The following is a 12,639-nucleotide window of genomic DNA, read 5'->3' as shown; positions in this document are numbered from 1 at the left end:
AGAGAGAGAGAGAGAGAGAGAGAGAGAGAGAGAGAGAGAAGAGAATGTTTTTATAATATGGGTCTTGGCCAGATAATAGAAGGGATGCTCCAAGGCGTCTGCCTCTGTGAGTATGGGTCTTGCAATGGAGCACACAAGAAATTTGGGTTTCGTGTGAAAGGGTCAACACCCTCACTGCTTTCTACTCAAACACACATCCCATAGATAGCAGTTGGCAATTAACTGATTGATTGATTTCAAGGGATTTTTTTTTTAATATGAAATTTATTGTCAAAGTGGTTTCCATACAACACGCAGTGCTCATCCCCACAGGTGCCCTCCTCAATGCCCATCACCCCCCCTCCCCTCCCTCCCACCCCCCCTCAACCCTCAGATTGTTCTCAGTCTTTAAGAGTCTTTTATGGTTTGGATCCCTCCCTCTCTAACTTTTTTTTTCCTTCCCCTCCCCCATGGTCTTCTGTTAAGTTTCTCAGGATCCACATAAGAGTGAAAACATATGGTATCTGTCTTTCTCTGTATGGCCTTTTGTATCGAAGGATTTTTTTTTTTTAAAGTCCTTCAAAAGTCACAGGCTTAGACCCCTTCTTAAAAGCGAGGAAAATGCATGCTGTTATGGGCTGATTTGTGTCCCTCCAAAACGATGTTTGAGTCCTAACCCTCAGTACCTTGGAATGTGAATTTGTTTGGAGAGAGTCTTTACAGAGGTAACCAAGTTAAAATGAGGCCATTAGGGTGGCGTAATCCAATATGTCTGGCATCCATATAGAGAGGGGAAATCTGGACACAGACAAACACAAGGAGAGCAAGCACTATGTGAAGAATAAGGCAGAGATTGAGGTGAAGCTTCTACAAGATAAGTGACACCAAAGTTTGCCAGCAAACTACCAGAAGGTAAGGGAGAGGTCTGGAACAAATCTTACAGCCTTCTGAAGGAAGCAACCCCTGTCAACACCTGGGTCTGGGACTTCCAGCCTCCAGAGCTGTGAGACAATAGATTTCCGTTGGTTAAGCCACCCCGACTGTGGTACTTTGTTACGACAGCCCCAGCAGACTCATGCACATGCAGACAGGTCTTACTGTAAAAATATCCCTGTGTTCTTAGTCTCTTCTATTTTCTCTCTTCTCTCTCGTTTTCATTTCTCCTCTTACTCACATGTTCTCTGATGCTTGTGGTCTCTCTGTGCCCTCCCTCCCCCCTGCCCCCCAAGTCTCTCTCTCTTCATTTCCTTGGAGATTGTCTGCCTCAGGTGGTTCCAGGACCCAGGGGACATGACCGACATCTTAGGGGCCAATGACGTATTAGAAACTGTCTGGTTCCACCCCTGAATTCCTCAGCTCAGTTAATACATTGCCTGGCTTTAAAGAAATGCGTTCAGGAGGGCACTTGCTGGGATGAGCACTCGGTGTTGTATGTAAGTGATAAATCACTAAATTCTACTCCCGAAACCCAACGTTAACTAGCTTGAATTTAAATAATCCTGAAAAAAAAGAAATGTAACAAGGGCGGAGGCCACCCCTGCCGCTGGGCCAGGACAAGTTTTGAAGTGTAAACCCGGCCCTTGTGATTTGCTGAGCCACCGTCTGACTTCGAAGTGTATTATTGGAAGATATTTTGAACCCTCTCATGATGCAGTGGGGGCACTGTGCCACCCCACTGTGCCCTCTGTCATCTCTCCCACTGATGCAGGGCTAGGGAGGCAACATGCCAGGCCTTTTGTGACCTCTTACCTCCAGGTTCCCAGGGAGGGCAGCAGACGTGGACCCTGGAGTCCACCTGCCTTTAAGCCTGATTCTATCGCTTCTCTTGGCTTCCTCACCTGTGAAGTGGGGACAACAGTCTACCTCACAGGGTTGTTCTGTGCACTGACATGAGATGGGTAAGTCACGTAGAATGTGGCCCAGAAGACAGGAACTGTTCAAAGAAAAACATGTGCCCTGTTCTTCTCCCCAGGGCTAAAGTGGGGGAGGACACGTTTGCCCCCTGACTTTCCGCCAACAGAAAGGGTAACAAAATGACTATGTCCCTAGAGGAGCTGAAAGGGGAGGGCAGCCTTTCGTGTAACCAACCTCGGTCCCTAGTGGCAGGGCCTGCTTTAGTTAACAGACACTGACTGGCAGAAACTTCTTTAGAATGTGAGGGGTATGCTACCATGGATCAAGTTCCTCTGAAGGTTGATTGATGGTGGTGGCCAAGACCTTGCTGTGCAAGTGCTGGCCTTCACCATGGAACCGGCCCTGGGCTGACGGCTGTCTCCCTGCCCGGTGCCTGGAATGCTGCAAGGAAGGGCCCACGTTGGCCTCTGTCAACCTGGGGCTAGTTATTAGAACTAGGGGCCGACAGGAAGAGCCTCGTTCTGAGCCTCAAAGATGTTGCTTAGACCCTCTCTCTCCCCACTATTTCTCTGACCCTACTTGGAGGCAAGTTCCCTGCCCATCCCGTTTCAGGTGTAATTTTAGGTTTGTTTCGATTCTGGCAAGGTGCAGTGATGTACGATAAAGATTTCTTTCGTTGCTGGCACGCTTCTGCATAGTAAACATTGATTGGACCTGCCTAGAGCAGGTGCACCAGTCAGTTGCTCTGGGTGTTTGGGAGGAGGGCTGGGTGGTTATGTGGAGGGGTTAGAAACGTATGTGCCCAAAAACACCATCTCTAAGTCAAGACAGAAACTGAAGCTACATCTTGAGCACAGGTTTTTTTCCTTCCCCCTAGAGAGTGGAGAAAGCCAAAGTCATTCTTGGGTTGTGTCGTTGATTTTGGATTTTATGGCTTGAGCGTGATTACTGTAAGCTTTGCTACTCAGAGTAGGTTTTCCTACGAAAGCCTAACAGTGAGGGTTCTCATGAACGCTCTTGTCACATTCCCCAGCCCCAACTAGCCACAGGCTCTGATGTCTCTGGGACCTCACTGACCGTCCAACCATAGGCTCCGCCCCTTCAAGTTTCTGAGCCACTCCCATTAGCAGATGGACTCCGTAGTAGTCTCCGTAGCAGTCCGAGGTCTCATCTGCTTGTGGAAACTCTGACCTCACACATGGTCTCAGGACCACGGGCTCCCCTAAATGCAGGGTTCTGTCCCGACTCCTTGATTTGCGATCTCCATATAGAGCAGCAACCAACGTTTTCTGAGCCTTCGTTGCATGTAGGACATTGATGGCTACAAAGAGGGAGACTGTCCCCAAGGCGTGCCATTCTAGCTGGGGAGATAGAAATGGAAGATTCTAACGCAAGGTAATAAAAGAGAGGTAAGAACAGAACACCGTAGGAGCCTTCCGCAGGGACCCCTAACCTAGACTGGGTAAGGGAGACTAATCTAGGGGAGATTTCCCAAAGGAAGTAGAATACTCCCACCCCACGCCTGGGACTGGAGCCCTGATTTTAAATCTCCGCTGCATATGGCTGGGTTCTGCTCTAGGTCACAATCCACCAGAACCTAGGACATGCCATCGCTGCCCTTAAGTATCGCATTACCTGAGGACTCCTGGTGCCTTATCTGCCCCATGTGCCAAAACCCCAGCCACAGTCACCAGCTGGGCCCCACACGGGTTCCCCACACTCAGTCATTTCTTTGGGATCCGGTCCCAGACGGTGATTTGCACTCTATCTGGGGGCGGGGGAGAGGTCTTTCCCTAGTAACCCGGCTGAGATGCTTGCTGTCCTTCTGACTGAGCTAATCTGAGTGAAGGCAAGATCTCTGGTGGAAAGTACATTGACTTCCATTCTCACTACATCCAAAGAATTCTACATTTGTTCTGCCCTTGACCTTCAGTGGGCTGGGTTGGGGTTACCTTGTGTACCCTTCAAAGTGCCACACACAAGTGGCGCCTGGGCGGCTCAGTCAGTTAAGCGTCCGACTTCGGCTCAGGTCATGATCTCGCGGTTCGTGAGTTTGAGCCCCGCGTGGGGCTCTGTGCTGACAGCTCCGAGCCTGGAGCCTATAGCCTGCTGCGGATTCTGTGGCTCCCTCTCTCTGCCCCTCCCCTGCTCGCACTTTCTCTCTCTCAAAAACAAAGAAACATTAAAAAAAAAAAAAAAACAAACCCAACAGCAACAAAGTGCCACACACAAGAGGCAAAGCCAGATTCTCAGGGAAGAGAAAGGAAAGGAGCTGAGTAGTGGAGGGGCGGCCTTTTCCTCTTTGCAAAGTCACGAAGACTCAGCCTGTCTGCCGGATTCTATCTGAGTTCATTAGCATCAGAATAAAAATAAAAATAATATTAGCTTCATTATTCATGAGCCCCTGGATTATATCTGAGTTTAGGCTAATAAACCCAGAAACTCAGATATAATCCAGGGGCTCATGAATAATGAAGACACTGCTATTACTTGGAAAATGCCAAGGACTTAGAGTCTCTCTCCCAGGAACCAGGGACCCACATCACTCGTGACATTTCCCTGAGGCTCAATTCTTTCTCTAAATTCTTCCCCAGACTGACTCTCAATCTGCCCAACTCAGTTGGAAATGTAATCCTGGCCTGCCTTGCAGTATTTTTTCCGTTTATAAACTTTGTCTCTGCAAGTACGGTCAAGGCCTTGAGGCCAAGGGCTGTGTCACACTTCTTTTGATCACCCCCCCCCCCACCCTGCCACCCCTTCCCTAGAGCTTTGCCAGACTCCGTTTAAATGCTCGCTACACACAGGCCTGGAATGATGAATGTCATCTGTTATTTTAACATTTGTTTTTGAAGTGGTATTTTTTTGAGCCACCTTTTAGGTAGACAGTTTTTGAAGCTTACGTGAGAGATCTGGGCCATCCAAAGGGGCGTGCGTACTTTTCCTTCATGTCTTGATGTTCAAGTGAGCTTTTAGAAATCGCTAGAAGGCAAATTAGGAGCAGACTCAAGGGACCAGCCATCCCCGGGAACTGTAAATGGTGGCCTAGCCCCTGAGGAATAGGTGTAAGAATGGGGGTGAAACAGAGTGGGCTGGAATGAGGGGTGGGGGTCCTCTTCTCATCCCTGCATGAGCACCTCTCTGGGAGAGGAGATGGTTGGTAGCCTTCCCTGTTAGGGCAAGTGATGCCGGGCTGAATCCAGTGTCTCAGCAAGAGATAGTTTCATTTGTCTGCAAAGAGATGGGAACGTGAAGGGGCACCTGGGTGGCTCAGTCAGTTGAGTGTCCGACTTCGGCTCAGGTCATGATCTCACCACTCGTGAGTTCGAGCCCCACGTCGGGCTCTGGGCTGACAACTCAGAGCCTGGAGCCTGCTTCCGATCCTGTGGCTCCCTCTCTCTCTGCCCCTCCCCTACTCTCACTTTGTCTCCCTCTGTCTCTCAAAAATAAATAAATGTAAGAAAAAAAGAAGAGATGGGAACGTGAGAGGTTGAAGAAGTTGACTTAGGTGGGGTTTCTATAACCAACGATGCACAGCCTTTCATCTCTACCCCGTTGTGCTAAGTCCCCTGCGTCTCCTGCCTGGATCTCCCAGCTTGGTCCACCATTGGACCTATTTGTCTATTGATTTGGACACCAACCAGTATGCTGGGATTCAATTCTGGCACTACCTACACGGAGTTAGAGCAGACCCCATAAATTAAAGGGTGTGGTCCACAATAAGACTGTTCTCATTTCTGACTGACTGGCTGCAAATCTGGGAGGTTCCCACGATCCCCCTCAGGTTTGATAACTCACTAGAATGGTTCAAAGAACGCAGGAAAGTGCCATGCTACGGTCACCGTTTTATTGTAAAGGATGCAAGTCAGAAACAGCCAAATGAAGAGGTACGTACGGCAAGTTCTGGAGGGTTGCAAACACAGAGCTTCCGTGTTCCGTCTCTGTGGAATCAAGGCACATCACCTTCCCAGCACGGTGACGTGTTCCCCAACCAGAAGTCTCCACCAAGCTTCAGTGTCCAGAGTTTGTTTTGAGATTTCTTTATAACGGCACGGTTGATCGAACCATTGGCCATGTGACATGTGGCTCAACCATCAGCCCCCACCCTTCCCTGGAGGTTGGGAGGTCAGGCTGATGCCAGTGGCCCTAACTCGCTCATCAATCACATGGTCGGTCTTTCCAGCACGATCAGAGCACCCTGAAACTAACCGGGGGCCCACGTGAGTCAGCTCATTAGCATAAACTCAGAGACAATCCAGGGGCTCGTGAATAACGAAGACACTCCTATGACTTGGGAAACTCCGAGGACCTAGAGAGTCTCTCTCCCAGGAACCAGGGACAGAGGCCAGTCAGATTCTTTATCGTATGATACTAGCTTTTAGCCTTCTGGTTTTATTTTCCAGATTCTGACTCATGCGTTGGCTGTGAGCTTGAGGAAGTCATGACATTCTCTATAGAAGGGAACTGGAGCGATCCCTCAACTCAGCGCAGATAGCATTCTGATAACAGGAGCTTCAAGATCACTGGAAACAAAGCACTGCTGTTCACTTGTGCGGTCTGGCCCTTGCAGGTTGGTGCCGCTCTGTCTCTCAGGGGCTTCCTACTGGGCCCCAGGTTCACGGAGAACTTCATTAGAACACGGCCGGCTGCCGTGGCAGAGGGGGAGAAAGAGCGTCTCCAAGCAGGCATGGGCCCTTATTGTGCCTTCTCACTTCCATCCCTTTTCACTGGCCAAAAGATGGGCTTCTGTCGAGGGATAACTGTGACCCAATCTGAGATTCAGGGAAACAAATTACTGTCCAGGTGATAGAAGGCCAAGGCAGAGACAGGAGGAAAGGAGAGGAGGGGTGTCAGAGGCCGTGGGGACCAGTCACATGAGGAGGCAAGGGCAAGGAGGGACCCAGGGGGTTCCTGAGGGGTCTAGCTTGGGGAACGCGGGGGCAGTGGCACCCAGGAGGTCAGGAGAAGCCGACAGAATGTTCTCTGCCTTTGCAGGATGGTGCTGGAGGCAGCATCTGGGCTTCCAGCCAGCGGGGGAATGTAGGGAAAAGAGGACGTTTCTTCTTCTCATAAACAATCAACCCATCAATAAGCAGGCGGCCCTCTTAACCTGAACTCCCTGTGTTAACCGAAAGCCAGGAGGACTTTGACCATGCAGGCTCCGTTGCATAACTCGTTTCAATGGGCTATTGTTTTCCTGCCTGGATTTTTTCCATGATGGAAATGATTCGTGTGCCATGCTGGGCAGGAGATCATATGCAAATGCTTCCTGGGTTTGATCTCCATACGGGGCATGAATTAATGCTTGTGCGAAGGCACAGAGTAGGTAGTAAATGGATTTCATTAACTTAAAGTATTTGAGCCATCATGGTGGGCAGTGGCGACCTAAGGTGTGGGTACCTGCCGCTTTCCAGCTTGGTCAGCACCAGAAATTGCCACATTTCGTGCTTAAACCACTCAAAGGAGTTTGACGGTGGAAAAGCCAGGGTGGAGGTAGGGAAGTCAGGCCGGGAGCCAGGTGTCTTTAATGTGTTTCTGCTTTTGCTGCGAAACCCGGGCAAGTTGTGACATGTTCTAAAGATTTACCCAACTGTTCAAGGACAGCGATGGGGTGAGGGGGGTGGGAAGTTTGCAGAGAGCTCCCGAGAGGAATTCTAGATGCCCAGCCACCTTCCAGAAAGAAGAAGAGGGTCGCTTTCCCTCTCTCTGCCACGGGAGTGAACAGGGACCACGCGGTTTGCAAAGGAGCCTCTACAGCCTTCCCCTTGCCCTCCGCCAACCACCGTGGACTCTGTCTCTGCCAGCTGCCTTCCTGGGCTCTTCCGTTGCCGAGTCAGGGCGAGGCCGGGAGAGAAAGGACTGGAGACTCCTGGAGGCACGTGCTGAGGAGTGGCCGTGGCAGGAGAGCCAGAAATTTCCCGACGGGAGAGAATCAGTAGGGGAGGTGACATGAAGGAAGCAGAGAAGGAAAGACAGCTGTCCCCCGGGGACTGGGAGGGGGCGGGCTTTGCAGGGGGGGAGGGGCAGGGTGAGAGAAAAGTTACGGAGGCTCAGTGGGAGAGAAGGAGAAAGAGGACTTCAGAAAAGTCTCCTGTGCATGAAACGCCACCCCCCCCCCGACGTCATCTTGAAATCTAAGTATGGGGGCGCCTGGGTGGCGCAGTCGGTGAAGCGTCCGACTTCAGCCAGGTCGCGATCTCGCGCTCCGTGAGTTCGAGCCCCGCGTCGGGCTCTGGGCTGATGGCTCCGAGCCTGGAGCCTGTTTCCGATTCTGTGTCTCCCTCTCTCTTTCTGCCCCTCCCCCGTTCATGCTCTGTCTCTCTCTGTCCCAAAAATAAATAAACGTTGAAATCTAAGTATGAATTGACTTGATCTTTCATTGAAAATTCTAGTGAAATGGTTCTTTCCTGGAATCCGCATGTGGGGCTTGGGGGGGTCCCCAGAATCTGAGCTCCTCTGTGGCTTGGGTCACTGCGGGAGCTCCCTGCTAGCAGGAGACGCCCCGCCTGGAAGGGCAGGGATCTGTGCCTGGGCTTTACCCAGAGGCCCGCTGGGCAGGGCTGGTGGCCTCCTGAGGCCTCAGCTTACCCAGCTATAAAACTAAAGGGCTCTGCCCACTCCCTCCTTGACTCTAGCTTCTCTCTGAAAGCCTCAGGGGCAGGCCCCTGTATACACTTCTGTGCAAGCGCGGGCACTCACTACAGGTCTGTGGAGCAGGGAGGAAAGTGTAGGCATCCAGGGCGGTCCCTTCTTCAGCACCGGACCCTTTTGGCCACATTTCCTTTCCTTTCCTTTCTTTTACTTTTCTTTGCGAAGATGCGGCTGTTCAGTCAGCTTCCTCCTGTGTCCTCCCCACCCGCAAACACTGGAAAGCTAAGCCCGCACCTCGCAGACCCTCCGCGCGCGGGTTCTGGATGAGACGCGGGTTCTGGATGGGACGCAGGCTCTGCCGGCCAAGGGCACCGGAGGAAACTACTTCGCGGTGGAGTTATGTGGGGAGACAGAGGCAGGGCGGGAGCGCTTTTAGGGGAAGCACTGTGGCTTGATGGCTGGCAAGCTCCTGATCGTGGGTGGCAGGGGAGCGGGGACGGGTCGTTTGTCACCTGGTCCTGTGGTGTGGCTTGGGGAGTTGAACCTGAGACCCAGCCTGGCCTGCGTTAGCCGTCCCACAGATTCTGTGAGCCTTTTGTTCCCTTACCGGCCGTCTTGTTCTGCTTTCAGACAGATGAGGTTCCCTGCAGCCGAGCCCTGCCTGACTCCTGAGAGAACCCCGGTCCGAAGGCAGCTGTGAGGAGCCTGGCCCGCATTCAGGGGCGACTTCGTGTTGCGATCCCGGCCACCATGTCACAGGGACTGATGTGGCTGGCTGGGTCCTTGACCTTCTGCTGTATGCCTCACTTCTCTTCCCCTCTGGAACCCGGTTGCTCACGTCCAACCCGGAAGGGGCGGTGGCTGAGATGGAAGGGGAGGAAAACCTGAGAGGGGACACTGTACCTCTGGGCTCTGCATGGGTAAGGAGTTTCTCCAGACGCGGCCTTTCTCTGCTTCTGCTGCCCTGATCCCTCTCCTGCCCAGGGCTAAGGCATTGTCACTGTCTCTGGTGTATTTTTAGCTATCCTGTTCCTTGAAAGCCTTTCCGATTTCTCTGACGTTGATTTTCCAGAACAATCCAAGGGTGGGTCGATGCTTGTATGTTTCTAATTTTCCATGCTTTGTTTACTACAAGAGCAAACATACATGTTACAAAGGCTGTTTGTATGTTTGGATAATTAATTTCTAGTGGTTAAGGAGGAGGGCGGAGAGGGCACGAGGTGGAGAAAGAGGGAGGAGGCTTTAGAGTCAGACCCAGCAGCTTTGAATCCGGGCTCACCACTCATTAGCTGTGTGGCCTTGGAGAAGCAACTAAACCTCTCTGAGCTTCAGTTTCCTCCTCTGGAGATTGGTAATAGGAAGAGTCTCCAGCTCACTGCGTTGTTAGAAATTGAAATAAGATAATGAATCCAGGGGCGCCTGGGTGGCTCAGTCGGTTGAGCGTCCGACTTCGGCTCGGGTCATGATCTCGCGGTCCGTGAGTTCGAGCCCCGCGTCGGGCTCTGTGCTGACCGCTCAGAGCCTGGACCCTGTTTCGGATTCTGTGTCTCCCTCTCTCTGACCCTCCCCCGTTCATGCTCTGTCTCTCTCTGTCTCAAAAATAAATAAACATAAAAAAAAAAAAAGATAATGAATCTATAACGATTTGGTTGGTTCATGGTACTTATTAAGGGCTCTTCTTTATAAAACTCTTATTGTAGTTCGCCTCAGTGTTTTCGTCTGTAAAAGGGACAAATAGTAAAACACCATGAACAAAATACAGAACTGGCTCTAGGGCAAAGAAGTTTGTATGAAGCAAACCCAGTGGGCCTTGTCCCTTAAGGCTTACTGGCCTGACAGAGGGTAAGAGGAGATCTGAGTGGTTTAGGGGAGCCGCTGAGGAAGGTAAGAGCCAGGCTCATTTAAAGGGATGTGGGGAGGACGAGCCTCTGTCTCTTTCCTTGCCTTGTACTGGGATTGATGTCCTCTCATCATGCACAGACCTCCACAAAAGGGCCAGCAACAAGCAGGTCTAGGACTCTCAGGGTAGGCTTTCTTTCTGTTGAACATTTACATATGGAGTCTTCCTTGGGATGGAGGAATTCTGGGCCATGAAGAGGGGCTCATCATCAGGCTAGAAGCAATCACATAGGGTCGAAGTTGGGTATAATAAGTTCTCCTTGGGTCATCAGAAGAAAGGAGAACCCGCTTTGCCTAAATGATTACGTAGCCCCCGAAACACTAAAGGTTGGGGGATCCTTCAAAGTTTTGTACACCAGGCCTCCGAGAACAAAACTATGGAGAGGTACAAAAGGGGGGAGGAACTACATGTTTGTCCCTCTAAATCTCTTCCACAAATGTTTCCTCGACTTCTGGACCTACAATCACTTCAAATCTGGTCTCTAGGATGAGGTATTTTGGAATTCGTCTGAATAAATTTAATTCATCTCTTCTGTCAACCAGTCTTCAACTCAACTTACCCACAACATGAAGTTCGTGCGGAATGGAAGGTTCAAGAAGTCTCTTTTCCAGGAGACTTTGCAGTCTTTCTTAATCACCGAAAGTTTGCCTTAGGGTTCATCGAGAAGATCCAACCAACGTTTTCAGATGGGTGTAGGCGTGCGACTCGGATCTCTCCCACATGGCTTTGAAGACCCCAGCAACAGTCAGCTTCCACGGTGTGTGGGGCTCTGGGCTTGGGTCGGAGGGCTGGCCCCAGGCTCCTGTGGGGATACCCCGCTCCCCCACCTTTCCCCCAGGGACCCCTTTGTGGCTCCCAACATGCTGTCCTGCAGAAAGCTAGTGCTGGCCGCATCTGTTCCTTGGGCTGGTCAATCCCCATGTTAAGAATGGGTGGCTCAGTCGGTTAAGCGTCCGACTTCGGCTCGGGTCACGATCTCACGGTTCGTGAGTCCGAACCCCGCGTCGGGCTCTGTGCTGACGGGCTCGGAGCCTGGAGCCCGCTTCGGATTCTGGGTCTCCTTCTCTCTCTGCCCCTCCCCACTCTCACTCCGTCTCTGTCTCCCTCCAAATAAACATTAAAACAACTTTTAATTAAAAAAAAAAATGCAAAGGTCTGATCACTTGTTCTACCCCCGCCCCCGTTTGAAAACTCCTAAGCTCTGGTGCCTGTCACTGAGAATATGTTTGTTGGAATTAGCTTCAAGCAGACTTTTCTCTTTGCCACCTGCCTGACCTGTTTAGCAAACACATAACGTGTCTTTAAGTTCCTTGCCCCATGTATATTCTTCAGTCGAAAAAATTTTTTCCTCTCATTTCGCACTCCTCTGCTAACTTCCTTTAGGTATATCCCCACTTCCTTCTTTCTCCTGGACCGCTTTTAGTCAAGGGATCCTTGGGTTCCTGTGAGTTGGCTGGCCTTCTCATTTTACATCTGATTTACGAAGAAACCTGGCATTCTCAGACCTTCCCATGCTTGCTTGAAATACCATCTAGTGAAGTAATGGATCTGAAAAAAAAAAACAACAAACCCGAAAATCGCTTTTCAGTCTCCTTCAAAAATTCCTTCGTCTCTGGTTGCGACACACAGAGCCAAATCGCAGATGGAATACATTTCTTCATCTTTAAAAACACCAACTGCTTTTTTTCCTTATTTGATTTTTTATTTTATTTTATTTTTTTTTACAGTCACACTGATTCTCTATCTAGCCCGTGTCTGTTCCTCATCTCCCCGGTCTCCCAGTTCTGTTTATCATGAAAATAATCCCCAGAAACATGAAAACGTGGGCTCTCAAGGGGGTCATCCGTTTAGGGGGGGACAAGCTGGCTTAAAGGATGAGCAGTACATAGGGGTACAGGGAACCCCACTTTCAGACCCTGACTATAGGTTCGGCAGAAAGCATCTATGAGTCTTCCCCTATTCCCACAAAAAGAATGGGGGTTCTCACAAGTCCGGGCACACGGCAGCGAAGGAAAACTTCGCTTCTATGGCAGAGAAGTTAAATCTTCCCAGCTTTATAGCTTGGATAAAACAGAGGAGTAAAAGTCTGCCCCCAGGTCTCAGATGTTCTGTGTGGCTTCTTTGTGGACCGGTTTTCCGTCATGTTTTAAGTCTTGATTAGTCATTTCATACATTTATAAAGTGTGGGCTGGGGATAAACTGTAATGTTTAGCACAAGGTATCGAGGCCCTAGTCCTTGTGCCATGCAGGGAGTAACGATTTGGTGACAGGCTGAGATAAGCTCATACATCATCGTGTTTCAAAAAGAACATAACCAC

At 50.5% G+C, this 12,639-nt stretch overlaps 1 long non-coding RNA gene across 3 annotated transcripts; it reads left to right on the top strand.

Moving 5' to 3' along the window:
* Positions 1-12: 12 nt before the first annotated feature.
* LOC121022401 (uncharacterized) lies at positions 13-11,339 on the top strand. Of its 3 annotated transcripts, none has more exons than XR_005786924.1 (4): positions 13-106; positions 6,234-6,400; positions 9,052-9,341; positions 10,864-11,339. It is a non-coding gene; the product is annotated as an uncharacterized LOC121022401 (long non-coding RNA). The 3 variants fall into 3 exon arrangements; XR_005786925.1 differs by lacking the exon at positions 13-106 and adding an exon at positions 5,460-6,050; XR_005786923.1 differs by lacking the exons at positions 13-106; positions 6,234-6,400 and adding an exon at positions 8,267-8,534 and having other exon boundaries at positions 8,647-9,341.
* Positions 11,340-12,639: the final 1,300 nt, after the last annotated feature.

The sequence above is a fragment of the Herpailurus yagouaroundi genome, unplaced genomic scaffold (assembly GCF_014898765.1).
Source record: "Herpailurus yagouaroundi ecotype Mexico unplaced genomic scaffold, PumYag 401, whole genome shotgun sequence".
Lineage (NCBI taxonomy): Eukaryota > Metazoa > Chordata > Mammalia > Carnivora > Felidae > Herpailurus > Herpailurus yagouaroundi.
This window is presented reverse-complemented; position numbering and strand designations above follow the sequence as displayed.